The sequence below is a fragment of the Equus przewalskii genome, chromosome 24 (assembly GCF_037783145.1).
Source record: "Equus przewalskii isolate Varuska chromosome 24, EquPr2, whole genome shotgun sequence".
NCBI classification, from domain to species: Eukaryota; Metazoa; Chordata; class Mammalia; order Perissodactyla; family Equidae; genus Equus; species Equus przewalskii.
Window position 1 is genome coordinate 8023759 of NC_091854.1, and position 18548 is coordinate 8042306.

At 41.0% G+C, this 18548-nt stretch overlaps 1 protein-coding gene across 8 annotated transcripts in view; it reads left to right on the top strand.

Moving 5' to 3' along the window:
- TGFBR3 (transforming growth factor beta receptor 3) overlaps window positions 1–18548 on the top strand; it is a 187351-nt gene that overhangs the window by 30921 nt on the left and 137882 nt on the right. The gene's annotated exons all lie outside the window — the stretch shown is intronic.

The following is an 18548-nucleotide window of genomic DNA, read 5'->3' on the forward strand; positions in this document are numbered from 1 at the left end:
TAAAACACTTTAAAAATTAGAACTTTAAAATTAGAACTTTAGGCTAGAACTTTAAAAAAAAATTAACAGTTATTCAGAAGTTGAAAAAAATTCACTAAATTGTTATTGGTATTCTTTTAAGCACCCCGACACTGTATTTGCTAAAAATCAAGATAAGACACTGAGTAGATTTAACCTCTGTGCCTGAAAAGTTATCTTTTCAAATAACCTTTATTAATTATTTTGCCACTGAGTAGTTTATAAGGTTTTCTGATTTGCTTTCTCAGATCTCATCACTGTCATGGGGCCGCAGGGCGGGTGGACAGTTAGCAACCTAAGCAGAGCCCTGGAGCTTGCCACACGCCCCAGGTGGTGGTGGTTCTGTTTTTGAAATTGGACCAGAAAAGTCCAGAGGAATGCAGCAACATTTTTACTTCTCGTCCCCCCGATAGCTTTTTTCCTGGGCCTCCCAAAAATGTGTTTATCTTGCTGGCCATGCATGTGGAGCAGTCTGGAATTTTGTGTGGCATTAGATAGTGAAAAAAATAGAAAGATTTCCCACATGACTGAGGTTATGGGAGTGGGAAACCTTGGATTATACAGGACCCTGATTGAAAGAAGGGAAATTGGGGATGAGATTTATTTTAGTATTTAGTTTTTAAAACTACTGTGCATCTTTTTTTTTCTTTTAAACCAGTCTTTTGGGGAATGGAGGTTTGGATTAGAAGCAATGCCAAACTTTTTAAGAATCAATCAAATCAAGAGTTTCCACTCATTGGAAGAAAAAAATGTCTTTGGGGGAAAGAATAGTTTAAACTTCAAGAGCTTGCTAATTATATAATTTGAAGGCAGGGTCTGGCATATTAGGGAGGACTCAGAGGGCCTGACCTCAGCAGCCCCCCCACCTTTGTCACCCCAGGATGTCTGCAAGGATGGCTTCACTGTCACTAGCCAGGTCCCATCCTGGCCCTCTCTGGTGCCTGGGGAGTCTGTGTCCTCTGTTTTGCCATTAATTAGCTCTGGAAATACGCTATCAAAGGCCCTCTGGCAATGTTTCATTAATAGTACGGGGTGAATTCAAAAGCACTAATTAATTGTTTTAGATGGTTTGCAAAGCCTGTGCTGAAAAACCTAATGCCTGTAGGAGAAAGTTGGCAGAGAGGCTGTTCAGAGATTAGCCTGGAAGGCTCAATTGCCTTTTGGAGTTGGGCCAAGAGGGGAGTTGTTTTTCTTTTTGGAGAAGTGCTTGTGGCCATACTGTTCCCTAAATTCCCCTTTTACTGCTCCAGGCTCTTGGCTGATGGAGCTCATATGGACCTTGCCGAGCTAGGGAGCCCAAAGAACATCTTCTAGTTTTGTTTGTTTTTTGTTTTGTGAGAGAAACACAATTACTTAACGTTCATTAACTAAATAAATACTTCCCAAGGGCCTCTTCTTAGAGAGAGGAAAGGGAGCTCTAGTTTGTTATGAAACAATTCAGGTTTTAAGTGTTAAATGTTCAAAGGCACCAGGATCAGGCCTTAAAGTGTTTTTTTTTTTTTTTTTTCTTAAAACAAATCAGATTCCTCATTTCCTCTGTTTAGCTGGCCCAGGGCAGCCAACTGCTACTGCATTTGGAAAATGGTGTTCGAAAGTCTCAATTTGAAATCAAGTGCATGCCAATTTAAGTTTAGGGTGTACTGTATGTATGAATGGGAAAAATAGGCTTGCATTATTTTGCTACCTTTGACATATCTTATAAAGTCATAATACCTAGAATTAGCTCAATCTGATAAATTGTAGAAAAATAATAGAAGTCCCTGCCCCTTAAAGATGAGAGGGATTTGAGGCTTGTTGAACCAACTGCCTGTTCTGGTGACTCAGAGCAGTGTAGATAGTTGAAGATGAAAGTAGGGAAGAGTATTTCAGACATATCTCAGAGCTGATCAGGTGTTATGTAAGGGAGCTGTTTTCTAAGCAGTATATAGCTCTGTTTGAAAATATCCATCCAGAAATCTTCCAGTTCCTGGGCCTGGCCCTGCCTCCTACTGGCAGACCTCAGAGTCTTTTCCCGTCCCTCTGGGCTCGAGCCGCCTGTGAGTAAGGAGTTACGTACGAATCCCAGGCCAAATTGTGCTTTATTAACATGATTCAGGAGAAAAGAATTCTAATGAAAAATTTCAGAGGACTGTGCTGAACTATTTCGTGATATTGTCAGATCTTCCTGAACTCAAGGAAGGCCCAACAAAGTCTGTTATTTATGTTTATTACTCAGCTTGGAATCTATTGGAAAAAGCTTACGTGAAAACCTCAGGAGAGTATGTGCTGGTTGAGGAATTTATTCCTGAGTGCAGAGCGGTCTCTGTTAACTCTGTGTGAGGCTGGCTGTCCTGAGGCCCTGGGCAACCTGCCCCCTCCTCGGCCAGCAGGCCTGGAGTAGCAGCTTTGGGCTTTTAACCCTTTCTGTAGACAGTGCTCAGGCAACTTGATAGTTGATAGGAATGCAGATCTCAGAGCTGTGAGAGATCCTAAAAGATATTTTTAAAGTTGGGAATAAAACCTTTGCACCAATAAATGACTGTGATTTTTCTTTGCTGCTTTATTTTTTTCAGTCTCATTGCACTTTTATTTCAGAAAGTAACTTTGTGCCACAATGTCAAGATTTACTGATATATCCCAGTTAAGTTGTAAGCTATCATGAACAATGTTGCAACTAATAGTTAAATTGATGACTTTAAGGAGTGATTTTCTTTAAAAAGGTAAAAGCAAAATTTAAGGTTATCCTAAAATAACCATGTTTATTTGCATTTAAATATATTTGAGTGGGAGAAAGAGAGGTTAGGATCGCCATTGATAGGATGAAAAGTGCACAGTATCTGTGGTGTGTCATATCTGTTTTGCCATCCATGAACATGGTATGCCCCTCCATTTGTTTAGATTTTCTTTAATTTCCTTCAGCACTGCTTTTGCAGTTTTCAATAATTTGTTTTGAAGACTATAGTGTGTCCAAATGTGAACAATATTTGTCATGTCTGTTTCATTAGAGTTAGGTTGGAGACCTCTGTTTTAGAGCTGTAATTCTTTCTTCATCAAACTACTCTTCATTAATAATGATGAAAACGAATACTCCCTCTGGCCCTCTGGTGAGTGAGCTCAGTCACAGATAGCTAAGGCCACTTGCTAAAGTGAGTTATTGGCCTGGCTGGCTTTGCTCTAAGTTGTAGGAACTCCAAGCTCAGTGTGTAATAGAAGAAATATGCTCTTTAGCTGAGGTTCACACTGGTGTTGCTGAGCAGGGGATAGCCATAGCCTCTCTTCTCTGTGGTAAAATGACCATCTTTGTTCCTTTGGACTGAAGGTCAGAGTTAGGGGCAGTCTCAGAACCCAGAGATTGAATGTTGTGCCCTTTTGCCAGGTCCTTGGGTTTTCCCGGCAGACTTTTGCTGCTGCACAATCTAGTGAAGCTTTATTTGGAACTTGTAACTAGAGGATTTTGTAGAGATTTTACCCTCCAAATGTAAGGAGTGCCTGAGGACTTTATCAAGGTGGACAGTGACTCTGTCGGACTCTTGCACTTTTATTTAGGAAAAGTAATTTTCCACCACAATGTCCAGTCTTGACAGAGACGTATTAAAGTCAGAGAGTCAGGGTTGTATGGTGGTTGTGACCTCGGGCTTTGGATTCAAACACACAGGTTCAGGCCCAGGCTTTGTTGTTTACAGGCTACATGACCACAGCCTCAGCATCCTCGTGTGTAAAATGGAGGTATCAACAGTACCTACCTCACTGTGTTCTTGTGAGGATTATAAATGAGATAATATATGTAAGTCAGAGAGTCATGTTTATTTTAAATTATTGAAAATAGTATTCTTTGAAAATGTTAGCATGGTGAGCATATTTACCCAGACTTTTAAGTTGCAAATCTATTACTCAGGCATATTTTTGGTGCAAAAGTCAGATCTGGTGTTGGAATACAGCGTTGCAGATAAGTCAGACTCTGTCAACACGTGGTTTCTTTATTCTGCATGTGTTCTGCTCAGAGTGGAACCATAGAAGTACCAAAGTGGTACAGTGGGACTGCTGGGCTTGGGAGGAGGTTGTGAATAAAGAACTCTTCTTTTTTTCTTGTTTTGAAGATTTGAATTTAAGTCCCAAGTTTATGACTTTCAGAGCGTCTCTTGCTTTATCTATAGAATACTGCTAATTATACTTATTCCTTTGCTTGTTAGGAGGATGAAGTCCATGTAAAGCAGCCAGCAGTTTATGGCACAGAGTAGGTCTTCAAAAAGTTAGTCTTTATTTAGAGGATCTGTATGTTTAGGAAAAGAAAGAGAGCTAGAACAAACTTATGAGGGGCAGCGGGAGTTCTCTGCTTAGCTGTGTGCTCCCAGCACGGAAAAGGCCGGCGGGATGTTTCTTTGGGACGTGGTGGAGGAGCTGTTGGCTGAGCCAGGCCTCAGGCGGCTTTGACATGAGCAGCTGGACCTGAGGCTGAAGGGCTACTGGAGCCTGGATGGAAAGGACCTTGCTCCTCTTGAGGAAGTGACTTGGCCTTTAGTTGGAAGTTGGAGGGTAAGCATGAATCCTCAAGGAAGGTAGTGGTGGCCCTGAGGGTCAGGGCTCAGGGGAAACAGGAGAACCCAGAAACAGCGAAGTGAGAGCCTATCCTGCTTTTCCTCCTCTGTGTGGTACCTCTGGGCTCAGTCCCACCCTCACCACCCTGTTTATATAATAATTATATAATCCCTCTCAACTCTGGTATTCCCACTTCTCCTTATCTTGCTCTGTATTCCCACTCCTTATCTTGCTCTGTTTTTTTCCTCATGGCACTTATCACATTAAAACACGTTTATAATTTACTTATTATGTTTATTATTTATCTTCCCCCACTAAAGTGTAAGCTCCACAAAAGTCAAGGCAGTTTGCCTTTGCTCTGGTGCATCTTTTCCATATACAGGACAATTCCCAAGTAGAGGAGTGTCCATGTCTTCTTTGTCCCTCCTTAATTGTGACCTTTGAGGGAGAGGACAGGGACCGTCCACTGGTAGATCCCCAGTCCCCAGCACATAGTGGGTGCTTAACATTTATTGAATAAATCGATAATTATGTCTCTGTCTCATTCATAGAGTGCAATAATGAGAAACAGTCTTGCTAAAATAATAAATCTGAATCTTAATGCATTTTCTTTTTGGGGAAAGAGGCAGTGTTGGGGTGAAGGCTACTCCATGAAGATTGGGTGAGGGGTCTCTCTTTTTAGATTCTTGGATAAAGCAGTGTCTGAGTGACCGTGGTGGTTGATTTGAAGACAGGTACGTGATCTGTCACTAGATTGCTAGCAGTCTTTGACAGCAGGAGGCTATTGCTTCTTGGGAAAAATTCTGTGAAGCTCAGCATAAGACTCTTTTTAGAACGCTATGTTGGCTAAAGCAGTCGTGGTATATTTCATTCAGGAGCTGAAGGTTAACTTTTTTTTTTTTGAGGAAGATTGTTCCTGAGCTAGCATCCGTACCAGTCTTCCTCTATTTTGTATATGGGTGAGCGCCTCAGCATGGCTGACGAGTGGTGTAGGTCCATGCCCAGAATCCGAACCCATGAACCCTGGGTGGCTGAAGCAGAGCGCACCAAACTTAACCATGACAGTGTGAGGCAGCCCTGAAAGTTAACTTTTAAACCAGTGGTTCTCAAGTGGTCATGGATCTGAGACCTTTCAGGAGATCTGTGAGGTTAGAACTATTTTTATAATAATTCTAAGATTTTGTCTTTTTCACTGAGTGAACGTTGCACTGATGATGGTGTAAAAGCAACAGTGGGTAAAACAGCTGGTGCCTTAGCAAGGATGGAGGCAGTGCTTCTCCGCCACACGTTTCATTTAAGAATGTTCTCGATGAAGCAGTAAAAACCCTCAGATACATATCTGTTCTGTAGGATGAAGTGGGAAGTATGCACGTAGCACTTGTATTTTCCAGAGAACAATGGGTGTCTTGAGGAAATGCACTTGTGCGATTGTTTTAATTGCGAGCTGGACGGGTCTGTTTTTCATGGAATACGGTTTTACTTGAAAGAGCAACTGACAGACAAACGATGGTTATCCAGACTTCAGTATTTGGCAGACATTTTTCAAAAATGAACAAAGTGAGCCTGTTATTTCAAGGAAAACAACTGACAGTATTTGTTGCCAGTGATAAAATTTTATTTTTCAAGCAAAAATTAAAAATTTGGAAAACTTATATCCATCACAATGACCATGGCAGTTTCTCAATAGTTAAATACTTTATTGATGAGATTAATGGAGATATTAACAAATGTGATTTTTAAAAATATTGAATAAGAAATATGTCAACATTTGGCATATTTGCATAACTCAGTGAACCATTATTTTCCAGATGACCAAGCCATGATGTTACAAAAGCATTTGTGGGTAAAAGATCTCACATCTTAATAGTGCAAGATAGAGCAATTGATTTTTTTTCCACTTTTTTCCTTTTCTTTCTTTCTTCTTTTTTTTTTCTTGAGGAAGATTGGCCCTGAGCTAACATCTGTGCCAGTCTTCCTCTACTTTATATGTGGGTCACTGCCACAGCATGGCTGATGAGTGGTGTAGATTCACATCTGGGATCTGAGCCTGTGAACCCAGGCTGCCAAAGTGGAGCACACCGAACTTAACCACTATGCCACAGAGCTGGCCTCAGAGCAGTTGATTTTTAAAAACTTTATATTTTGAGATAATTTTAGGCTTATAAAAGAGTTGCATAAATAGTACAGAGTTCCCATGTACCCTTCACACAGCTTTGCTTTATGGTGACATCTTCCATATCCATAGAACAATGATCAAAACCAAGAAATTAATCTTGGTACAATATTATTAACTAAAGTATAGAATTTATTTAGATTTCACTTAGTTTTCACTGATTTTTCCACTAATGTTTTTTTTCTGTTCCAGCACCAACTCAAAATCTCACGTTGCGTTTATTTGTCATGTCTCCTTAGTCTCCTCTGATCTATGACAGTTCTCTGTCTTTTAGTGACCTTGACACATTTGAAGAGTACCGGTCAGTTTTGGAAAATGTCCCTCAATTTGGGTTTATCTGATGTTTTCTTCTGATTGCATTGAGGTTGTGCATTATTTGGAAGGTTACTGCAGGGGTATTGTGCCCTTCCTAGGGTATCAAATCGGGATTACACTATGTTGATGTGTCTTATTACTGGTGACGTAAACCTTGATCGCTTGGTTAAAGTGGTGTCTACCAGAATTCTCTGCTATCAAGTTACTATTGTTCCTTTTGTAATTACTCCATAATTTGGGGAGAGCAAAGGATTTTAATGTGACAAGCTATGAAAAGCTTATTATGTGAGTTAGATTCCACTTTGCAACTAACCATTAAGAAATAGCTATTTATTTACTGAGTTTAGGTATAGTATCAAAGGAGAAATAGCCCTAAGTCTATGAAAAGACTATCGAGATTTGCCTCTCCTTTCCAACTGCATCTGTGTGAGGCCAGATTTCTTCATCTCCTTCAACCAGAACACTGTATCACAGCAAATTGAATGCAGAAGTAGATCTGAAAACCCAGCTGTCTTCTATTAAGCCAGACATTAAAGAGATTTGTAAAATGTAAAACAATGGTATTCTCACTAAATTATGTTTTATTTCAGAAAATAGTTATTTTTCATAAAAGATACTATTTACATTAACACGCAGTAGGTTTATTCTTGTTGATTTTAAATGAATGAATGATTTTAAAAGTTTCTCAGTTTTTGTTTCTGTTGTGGTAAACGTTGGTTGCTATAACTCATATCAACAAAATCTTTTTGGAGTCCTCAGTAATTATAAAGCCTAAAGGGATCCGAAGACCAGAAAGTTTCAGAACTGCTGTTTTCTGAATAAAAGAAGAGATATCTTTGGGGGGGGGTGGTGCTGGATCTTGTCTTCTGGCCCAGATGAACAGTCACTGAGGGGCTTTTATCTAGGAGACTTGCCCTGGGGGAGGTCACTCGCTCACTCAGCATCTCCTTTCAGTTTTCTCACCTGGCAGATGAGGGAGATGGGCCTAAGGATCTTCAGGTTTCTATCAGTTCCCAAATTCTATGATTCCAAATCACTGTTGCTATCAAAGATGCCATCTTGGCAGCACAAGCATTATGGAGCAGGACAGGTAATTTGTAGAGGGTGATATTTGCAAGGGTAACGGTGAAGAAGGTCATGTCTAGAGGGATGACATGGTAATGGTTGTGAGGCAGGGATTTGCGAGCATTGTTCTGATTTTTTTGGGCCTGTGAAATTATTTCTTTCATTGTCCCCTTCAAAAAACTGTAGTTTTAATTATGATTGGATTTTACTATAAAGAGCAAAAAAACCCCGATTTTAAATTATTGCTGAATATGTTTGTTGGTTTACATGTATCACAATTTAAAAAGTGCATGATATCCTAGATTTTTTCTCCTGTCTTATGTTCTCTGTATGTGTGTACGTGTAATCTTATTTTGTGTGAATATTTATAAATATTTCCATAAATCATTTTTATTTGTTAAAATAAATATACCACTTAATACACCACCGATGTCTATATTGAAGCAAGCTTAGGTTGTATGTACATTATATACTTACTTATAATCTTATGAAAATAATTAATTATTTATTTTGGTACTTTGGTTTTAAAAAAATTGATTACTAAGACTCTATACATTATTAATATTTACAAATACAGACTTAAGAAAAAAGACCAGCTGGAATGTATTAGGAATCCTAAACTTTGGAACTGACATTTTCCTTTTTTAGTTTAAATGGAAGGAGACTTGAAGCTAAGTTTTTAAAAATGAGGAAACAAAAGAAGAGGGGAAGCCAATATGTATTGTCATGTTAAGTATCAGTCTAAATCAGTTTTTAAACAAGATCCTGCATTCCTGTAAAGTGGGTTTTGTAATGGAAACTGCCACAGTTGAGGGCCAGCTCTGTCATAATCACCAATTTGGGCATCTCTGATATTTAGCAGAAATATAAATATCTAATGCAGTGTGTGTTTGTTATAGTGTCATAGGAAAATGTTGTAACTGATTTTGAGCCAGATTCTTGTAGCGTTTAAGCTACTACTTGGAAATAAAATTTGGAACCTGAGTTAACTTTCTGAGCACTTCTACAATTTAGGAAGTTATAGTAAGGCAAATTTAGTGTGTATTATATCTAGAACAGAAATTTATGATTATTTTACATCAAAAAAGTTGCATTGATCATTGATTTCAAAGATTCCTTTAAGTAGTTAACTATTTTAGGATGTTCACGTAACCCAGTCTAAGAGGAAAATGCTCTCCAATCCCTACTGAGATAGTGTGACAGAGCACAGACTTGAGGCCAGCTTTTTGGGTGCAAATGCAGGTCTGCCATTAAGGAGCTGTGTAACTGATGTTTGCTGCAGTATCCTCGTCTGTAAAGTGGAGCTAATAATCATAGTGTCCATCTCACTGGGTTGTTCTGAAGATTTAATGAGATACCATGCTTCAAGTGCTCTAAGCCCTGCCTGGCACTTTATAAGCACTGCTAAAAGGTGGCTATCAGTATTCGTGTGCTTTTAAAATTATTGCGTAGTTAAGATGTGGTATATTTTAGGTTGCTTATTTCTTCATGACATCTGAATTTTTATCTCATTAGCAACATTAGTCTCAAGTAATGTTTTAGGAAAAGTTACATCTGGGAAGATTTTGCATTCATAGAGCAAACTAGAGTTCTAGATTTGTGGTATGTTGCTGGTATTTTAAAGATCCTTAGAGATTATTTGGTTCAACTCAGCCTGATACATAAATCACCTTTCTAATATCCTGTTGACTGAGCCCTCAGCCTTTGCTCGAGTTTAAAATATCTCTGACTCTTGGAAAATTCTTCCTGGGGTTGTGTAATCCACCTGGCTGTAACCTCTACTCTCAGCCCCTAGTTCTGCCCCGTGGAGCTACATAGAATTTGGCCAACAAATAACCCATCTGAATGGAGACAATGAAGCAAGATGGATTCTGGACAATTCAGGGTTGTCTAAAAGTGACCAGATAGTGTATGTCAAAGTTGAGGGGTCTCAAAGGACTTTGCTCCCTTTTGGTAAAGGAAGAAAGGCTCTTGTTTGTAGATAGAGTTTCCCTGAACTAGTTGGGAACACCTTTGGTGCAAAGATTTGTCCCCGTGAGCCTGTGGTAGGGCTGTGAGCCAGCGAGGGGAGAGGCAGTGCCTGGGTCCCTGGGCCCCACTCTTATAAGACACCCCCACGCATTGTTGTACATGTCCTTTCCTGGAGGTGGAACTCCTTTGGGTTTTAAAGGCCTGATCTCCTGTATTTTTTTATTGTCTGTTTCTCCTACATAGAGGCGAAACTTCTTATCTTGTTCAGTGATGAATCTCTAGCAGCTACAAGAACTTGGGGTCTAGTAGATGCTCAATATTCAAATGATGGGATTAAAGAGCGAACACTCGAATTGGAATAAATTTTCAGTTTAGTGCAGGAAAATAAATGTCACTTTCACTCGTATGTCACAGCCCATTCTTTGGGCCTGAGTCAAAGGAGAACCTATCAGAGGACAGGAAATGAGATCTCAGGAAAAGTATCTGTTATTATTTGCAACTTTCAGATGCATTCAGAAAAAAGTAATCTTTTTTGTTTTGCTATGTGAGGATTTTTGAGAAAGGAAGGAAAGGTTTCTAATTTTATCAAAGGCAGGGAGAGGGATACCACGCCATCAGAATTGGGTTTTTAAATCAGCCCAGCTGGATAGCAGCTTCAGACTGTAGCCCGGGTGATGTTACATGAGCTTAGCTCTACTATGAGCCCTAATGAAACAAGTTTGCCAGAAACATGAGTTGTAAAAAGCCATCAAAACATTATAATCTAGGAGAAAAATGTAGTGAAAATTCCAACGTATAATGTCCAAATAGTTCCTTTTTTTGAAGGCTTTAAACGTTTTTCTTAGGTAATTTGCGAAGACTATCTGAGGTTGTAGAAAACGTATGTACAATTAAAATGACATTGGTGGAGAACTTTGAACAGATAATGAAGGAAATCTGAGCCTCCTTTTTTCTTTGGTGTGTGTATCTCTCTTTAATGTGCCAGTAGCTGAGTTTTCTATAGAACGAAGACACACATTTAGGTCAGAACCCATCGGCATGTTGCTTGGGATATCTTGATTCAGCATTTTCTCTGGGCAGAATCACCCTTGGATTTTGTAACCAGAAGGCTAGTTCCTGCCTTCTAGTCCAGGTTCCACCCTCTCTGCAGGCTGGCCTTGGCTTAATCGTTTGACTAAGTCATTAAGTCAATAACTTATGAAGTCAATAACTTTGTGACTTTGGGTGAGTTACTTAACATCATTGTATCTCAGTTTTTTCATTTGTAAAATGGAGACAATAGTGGTATATCTTATGGTTGTTTTGAGGAATAAATACATAAATACAAATAAAGTGCTTAGAAGAGAGCCTGGCACATAGTAAGCACTGCACAGTTAGTAATATTATTGTCAAATGTGGATATTTTGAGAGTAATACAGTGGAAAATAGATAAAAGAACTTTGCAAATTTAAGTCCCTATACAAATTCAAAGCAATATTGATTATTTATCTCCATGATGACTTTAGTATCTGCAAATTTCTTTCCCATTTAGGACCACTGGCTGTGCTTCCATTTACACTTCCCTGTGTGGGGTGTGGACTTAATTTCTAGGGTGCTCCATTAATCATGAACTAGAACTGCTCTGAGGAAAAGAAGTTTAAGTACTGACTAGTTAGATAAGGAAATCACTTTGAATTTTCTAAGCTATACTTTTACTTGGAATTTTAATTTTGTTGAATTTCTAAGTAAGGGGGTAAAAAACTACTTTATTCCATTTTTAGATTCACAATGTTCATGGGCAAAATGGAAAATAATAGGGGCCAGCCCTGTGGCCTAGAGGTTAAGTTGTCACATTCTGCTTCAGCCACCTGGGTGTGGTTCCTAGGCTCGGACCTATACCACTTGCTGGCAGCCATGCTGTGGTGGCAACCCACATAGAAAATAGAGGAAGACTGGCAATAAATGTTGTTAGCTCAGGGTGAATCTTCCTCAGCAAAAAAAAAAAAGGAAAAAATAGATGAAAATTACGGTTTTGAGGGGAAAAGTTTTTTTAGTAATTGTGTACATTAACCAAATTCCGTGGATGTTGTCTTTATTATCACTTTTTCTCTGTAGAGAATGAAGCAGATTTTGAACATGCTTCTTTTTTTCTTAAAATATATTGGCTGTTACATTTTAACAGGATTTAGTTTTTTTAAAAATTGTGAGGTATTTTTTGATGTTCAGCAGGCAAAAATAATGCATTACTTTGTAAAAACAGAGGTTAATATGGAGTCTTTGAAGTCTAAATTATTAAACTATTTGCCTAAGGACAAACTTCTTCACTGTTTGGATTCCCTCTGGCCCGTGATAAACTACAGTGGTGGGAATAACATAAAAGCATCCAATGTGTAAAACATTTGGGTCCTGTTTGCAAAGCATGTTTGATCCAAATTTTTCAGCTTTACCTTTGAGTTAACGCTGCCGAATTAGGAAACTTTCATCCCATTTTCCTCTCCTTGTAGCAGTCTAATTGGCTCATGGTTGGTAAAGACAGAAGCATATGTTTCTGGGAAGGTAAACCATAATTTTATTTAAGTTTTAAATGATCACTTGTCTCTGGAACTGGCACTGGGGCCAAAGAATGTTTATTACTTCCATGTTGTTAACATGGGAATGGGTCTGAAAGATGTTAAGTGAGGTTTAGGCTCGTTTATATTCTGTAGCTTTCTTGGGCCCCAGCCAAGGTGAGTTGGTTTTGTAAGGGCCAAGAGGATCTGCCTTATAGAGTAATCTCTTTTTTTATAGCTGTATTTGTCTGAAAGCATCTATCTTGAGGACAGAAGCTCTACTTTCAGAGTAAAAGGCAACTATTACTCATCTTAACAAATGGACAGCCACCAGGGAGATGGGCAGGGGCACACGTGTTTCCAGGTACCAGTTTTGCCTCACACCTGCTCAGCGTCTAACACCAGTCAGGCAGATCTTGTGGCCTTGGGCGGGGTTGCCTTGGGAAGGTGAAAACACAATAGTGATGGTTTCTAACTTAGAAAGACCTCTGGGACTACAGTCCAGAAGGTTTTTTTTTTCACTTGGATGTGCCAGGTGGGAAGTACGATGTGTTGCCTGCTGTGGGGGTAGGGAGAATGGTGTCCTGCCTTCACGGGGTGGGCAGAATGGTGTCTTCCCTTCACAGGGAAGGGAGAAAGCATCTGATTGGCACACGATTCAGAAGCTTCACAGGCTATCTCCACATTCACTTTTCCAAGATCCTTCCCTTTGCACTGAGCTCTGGCCCTGCCCCCCCTCACTGCTCTGGGGACTGGAAACCACAGGGAGGAAGTTGCCACGCCTTCTGTTCAATTACTCTTCCTGTGCCCCCAGGCTGAGATCTGTCAGGTGGGTCTGGGCCCCACCTAAAATCACACTTGTTCTCTAGGAGCTTGCTTGACAGTTCCTCCTCAGGGCCCGGACTCCTACGTGAAGTACTGGCTTACGGGACTGCAGCTCCCTCCTATTGACCCAATGTTCACAGAGATGTAAGAACAGAGAGCCTCAGACTGTAGAACCCAAAGAAAGCTCTGGGTGACCTCTGCTATTTAGCAGCTGCTCCTAGCACCAGTCACTGTGGCAACTGGGCTCTGTTTATGAAAATGAATTTAGACCTCAAGCCTGGGGCATACACACCATGGACAGAGCTCCCCCTGGAAATACATTGCCTGCCAGATTGCCAGGGCTAAACCAAAACAAAGACATACCAAACAAAAGTAGCCGGGAAGTAAGTGTTCTGTCCTTGGGGGACGTGCACCATGGCCTAATTGCCTGAGTATCCTCCTTACCAGGCAGAACCATGCAAGGGTGAGCTTATCTTGGCTATGCCAGAGAAAGACGAGGAAAGACCCTGGTAGTTGGATGGGCAGTTTTCAGAGCACACCCTTGCATTGCACAGGCCTGGCCTCCAGCTGTGGGTTCAGATGGAAGCAGAGCTTAGTACCAAGGATCTGACTTTTTGAAAATCTTATTTTAGGTCCTGCCTTTATGTAAACCGTAAAGCTATTTTTGGGTCTGCACCTTTAGAATGGACTCTTGTCTGGAACAACTGAGTTTGGAGTTTGTCCTCTTTGAGTCTTTGGTATCACAGTGATGGTCCTTTGTATCCAAACCACCTTGGTGGTTATAACTCCCCATGGCAAGTGGTGAACCATGGACGCCTTTGAGCACACTTTGAAACCCAGAGCTTCCTTTGAGGGGATTGCTGTGTTCTGGGTACTTCTAGCGTTCTTAGGTTTCTGATTCTATGGCTGGATCCTTCTGGCATATCTGTCCTTTGGCCTCACTTAGATGCTCACTGGGGTACTTCACTGGGCTACAGATAGATAAAACTATAATCTGCGTTGAATGTTCCTAGAATTTTAGAGCTGGAAGGGCCCGTAGAAATAAACAGACACACTCCCTCATTTTAAAGATATGTAAGCCAAGGCTAAAGTCACTTGGCTCGTTTGTCAGAGCCAGAGCATGTCTTCAGATGCCATTCCAGAGCTCCCTTCCACACACCGTGCCTCGTCACTGTGATAGTCTGCTTGGACTGTGTCCAGGTGTCCTGGTGGCATTGGTGATTTGCCAACAAAAAAGAGACGCTCAGGACCGTGAACCAGAGAAAGAGGGACTGCTTCGTATCCATGTAAGTCAGCCTTAGCTTTAAAGCTTAAAACGCCCCTCATTGCATTGAGGAGGCCTTGAGTTCCCCCACCTTCTTGATCTGATCAGATGTCAAGGAGTTGGGGGACAAAGAGGGAGGGACCTGGGGTGGGGGTGCTACTGACTGGAACTTGGGTTTAAACCAGAGTTCCTTCCTAGAAGAATTCAGGGCTGCCTCTGCCCCAGCAGCCCCGGACTCCCTAACTTCAGCCCTATGTCCTGGGGTTGGAACAGCTGCTCCCCCGCATGAAGGTGACCCATCCAGGGGGACCCTTCATTGCAGGGGAGGGGATGAAGCTAAGTTCACTTGTTCCTCCATCAGTACTAAGGCCCATGCGTTTACGGGGGTGGCTGCCGCTGTTTGCTCATGATAATTCCTTATGAACTCTCCTGTTGATAAACCAAACCAAATCAGCAGTAGTTTTCCTTTAACTGAGGATTTAAGTTAAATTTTAACCACAAGCGTCCACTTGGTTTCCATTCATTTCAGGGAAGGACATTTGTACAGTGGGCTATGCCTCTGATGTTTCCATCCTCTCTTGGCTGAGATACCTGTGTGAAATGTGAGTTTGCCATTTGGCAAACTTTTTCCTCTGGCTGGTTAATGAAGCCAAAATATCGCCGGGGTTGATGGGTTATGTTTGAGAGTCCATCACGGGAGGGAGTATTGGTACAGGTGACTCTCGTGCTTCACTGAGTAAGTGTAATCAGGGGAAGAAGTAAGCTGTTCCGGGTTTAGTCTCCAGTTATCACGACATTCAGGTTCTCGTGGGGAAGGGATAAGGGACAGGTCTGTTAGAGCATGTCCTGCGCTGGTGCTGTTAGGGTTTGCAAAGCAGACCAGGGTGATCCGAAAAGCCGGCACTCTAGATAAATGGCTAGATGAAGCCCTTAACGGAGATGATGTCCTGGCCAGCCTGCCCTGAACAGGTTCCTCCAGTATCTGTTGACAGTTAGCCAGTGAGGTTAATAACTGGGAGTTAGTGCATGCACTGGCCATAACTCACTTGTATTCTGGATGGGGGTCAGAGAAACTGAATAGATTTATTCATTCAGTGAGCCATGAGTAACTGCAGCCTTCGTTGCAAAACCAGCTCTTTTCAGCTTTTTGATGACATGCGCTGTTATTGTTGTTAACAGGTCGGCTAAAAAGTGAACCTGGGAGAGTCAGGCTTTGCTCCTCTCTGCAACACTCAGACGTTTTCTCCTAGTTTCCTGTAGTCATTCAGTAAACATTTATCAAGTGCCTACTGTGTGTCAGGACTGTGTTATCTTAACCAGTAACTCATTCTTGGTTAGTAAATGATCTCATGCTGCAGGTGTACAAAGAAGCCTTAAGAAGGGGAGGATAATTGGGGCCCTTGTGTCTCTTCCTGCACACCTTTTGGTGCCTTCCCACCGGGCAAAGGAAGTGGAAGTCAACTTAAATTAGTTTACTTTGGTAATAGCAGTTTTTAAAAAGGTTTGGAGAAGGAAATTGAAGCGATTGAGAAATAGGAAGTTTGGGAATTAACTGCTGGAGTTTTCTTGTTCGTACTAGCCCAGGGACTCTGTCCCAGTTACCACTGATAATGGACCCTTTTTATGTTTAACTGTCTTGTCAGTAAGTCAGTGACACATGCTGAGAATAGAAACCAGTACCATTCCATGTTGTAATCACCAGCCCATACACGCCCCACTGGCTCTGTTGTTGTGATTGTTGCTACGATGCTTAACATCAAATGCCAGCCATTTGCCTGGCACTTTATATCACACCTACAGAGTCTCTACCCTAAGCAGCTTACCTTCCCTAGAAGCCCAGGACCTTTCCCACATTGGCACCACAGGAAGTGGTGGAGCGGAAGGGACAGGAACCTGCCCTTGGTAAAATGTGGCCCTTGCTTGAATCAATGAAGGGAACTGTGTTTGTTTTATTAGGGAAGACCTTTATTTAGGTATTTAGGTCTATCAAATTCTGCTTTTTAAGATATTTAGAGTTGAGTGTAACAAGAACAGACTAACACCTCTGTTCATTGTTCTCTGTTTTTTCAGAGTATGTGACTTGCAATGGTTGACTACGTACTAAACTCCAAGGGAGGAAATGGAACAGAGGTGTAGCCTCTAGTCTCTGCTCTCTAGGTGCTTCCTGACTAGTGAGGGGAGAGAAAACATCAGGTGGCATTGTCAGGAGCTTTTTAAACTTAATAGTGGACAGGAGAAAATGGCACCTTGATTAATTTCATTCAATTCTCAGCTTCTTTTGTCTCTTCACTTTACCAGCCATAGGGTCATCTTAATGGAAGACGGGTCTGCTGGTGGTTGTAGGAATGGCTGTCAGTAGGTATCAGGGCTGTGTGTTTGTTCATAGTCAAAGGAAGAGTCATGCTGCCCTCAGCTTTCTTAAGAGTGAGAGAGCTTTTTTCCCAAAACTCCTGGTATGCCTCTCTTTGCATTCATTGGCTGAATTGACTTAGCCCCCGCCCATCCTTGGCAAATCATTGGCAAAGAGCAGTGGAGTTGCCATGACTGGCTTAGGCTGATCAGCTGGAAAATCAATCACACTGCTCACCACGGGGCTTCTTACCAAGATAAATGAGAGCAGACCTTATAATGGAAGAAATTCACATCCAGTAGAACCATGACGTAGAGATAAGAGGTCAAAGAGGCGCCGGCCCTTGTTTGTGTTCCGGTAGTTCGCTTGACACCCTTCCATGGGGCTCTCTAATGTGGTGCTACACTGCCTGCTTGCCTCTATCCCCACTCCTAGAGTATAGCTTCTTAAGGCTAGGGCACTCCGTCTTACTAAGTATTTGTGCCCACCATACCTGGCACATAATAGGGACTTAATATGGCTTTGAACAAATTGAATGAAAAGCGTTGCTTCAGATTTCTTTGTGTTTAACTTTTAGCAAATATTCCTTGAAATAAGTGGACCATTGACATCCTATTGTTCATTAAATATTTTATTTTTTATTTTATTTTATTTTTTTTTAAGATTGGCACCCTGGCTAACAACTGTTGCCAATCTTTTTTTTTTTTTTCTGCTTTATCTCCCCAAAACCCCCCTGTACACAGTTGTATATCTTAGTTGCAGGTCCATCTAGTTGTGGGATGTGGGACGCCACCTCAACGTGGCCTGACGAGTGGTGCCATGTCCGTGCCCAGGATCCGAACCCTGGGCCGCCACAGCAGAGCACGGGAACTTAACCACTCGGCCACGGAGCTGGCCCCCATTAAATATTTTATAACAGCTTAATTGAGATATAATTCACGTACCATACAAGTCACTCATTGAAAGTGGTTCAATGGTTCAGTGGTTTTTACTGTGTTCACAGAGTTGTGCAACCACCACCACAATCAACTGTAGAACATGGTTTGTCACACCAAAAAGAAACTGCGTACCCATTAGCAGTCATTGCCTACTTTCCCCTTCCCCCAGCCCCGACAACCACTAATATAATTTCTGTTTCTATGGATTTCCCTATTCTGGATGTCTCATATAAATGGAATCATACAGTATGCAACTTTTTGTGTCTGGTTTCTTTTACTTTCTTTTGTTTTCATTGTTCATCCATGTTGTAGCATGTATCAGTACTTTATTCCTTTTTATGGCTAAATAATATTCCCTTTTATGTATATACCACATTTTATTAATCCATTATCAGTTGATGGACATTTGTGTTTTTTTCCAGTTTTTGGCTATTACAAATAATGCTGCTATGAATATTTACATATAAGCTTTTGTATGGGCATGTTTTTATTTCTGTTGGGCATATATACACCTAGGAGTAGAATAGCTGGATCATGTGGTAACTCTATGTTTAACCTTTTGAAGAACTGCCAAACTGTTTTCCAA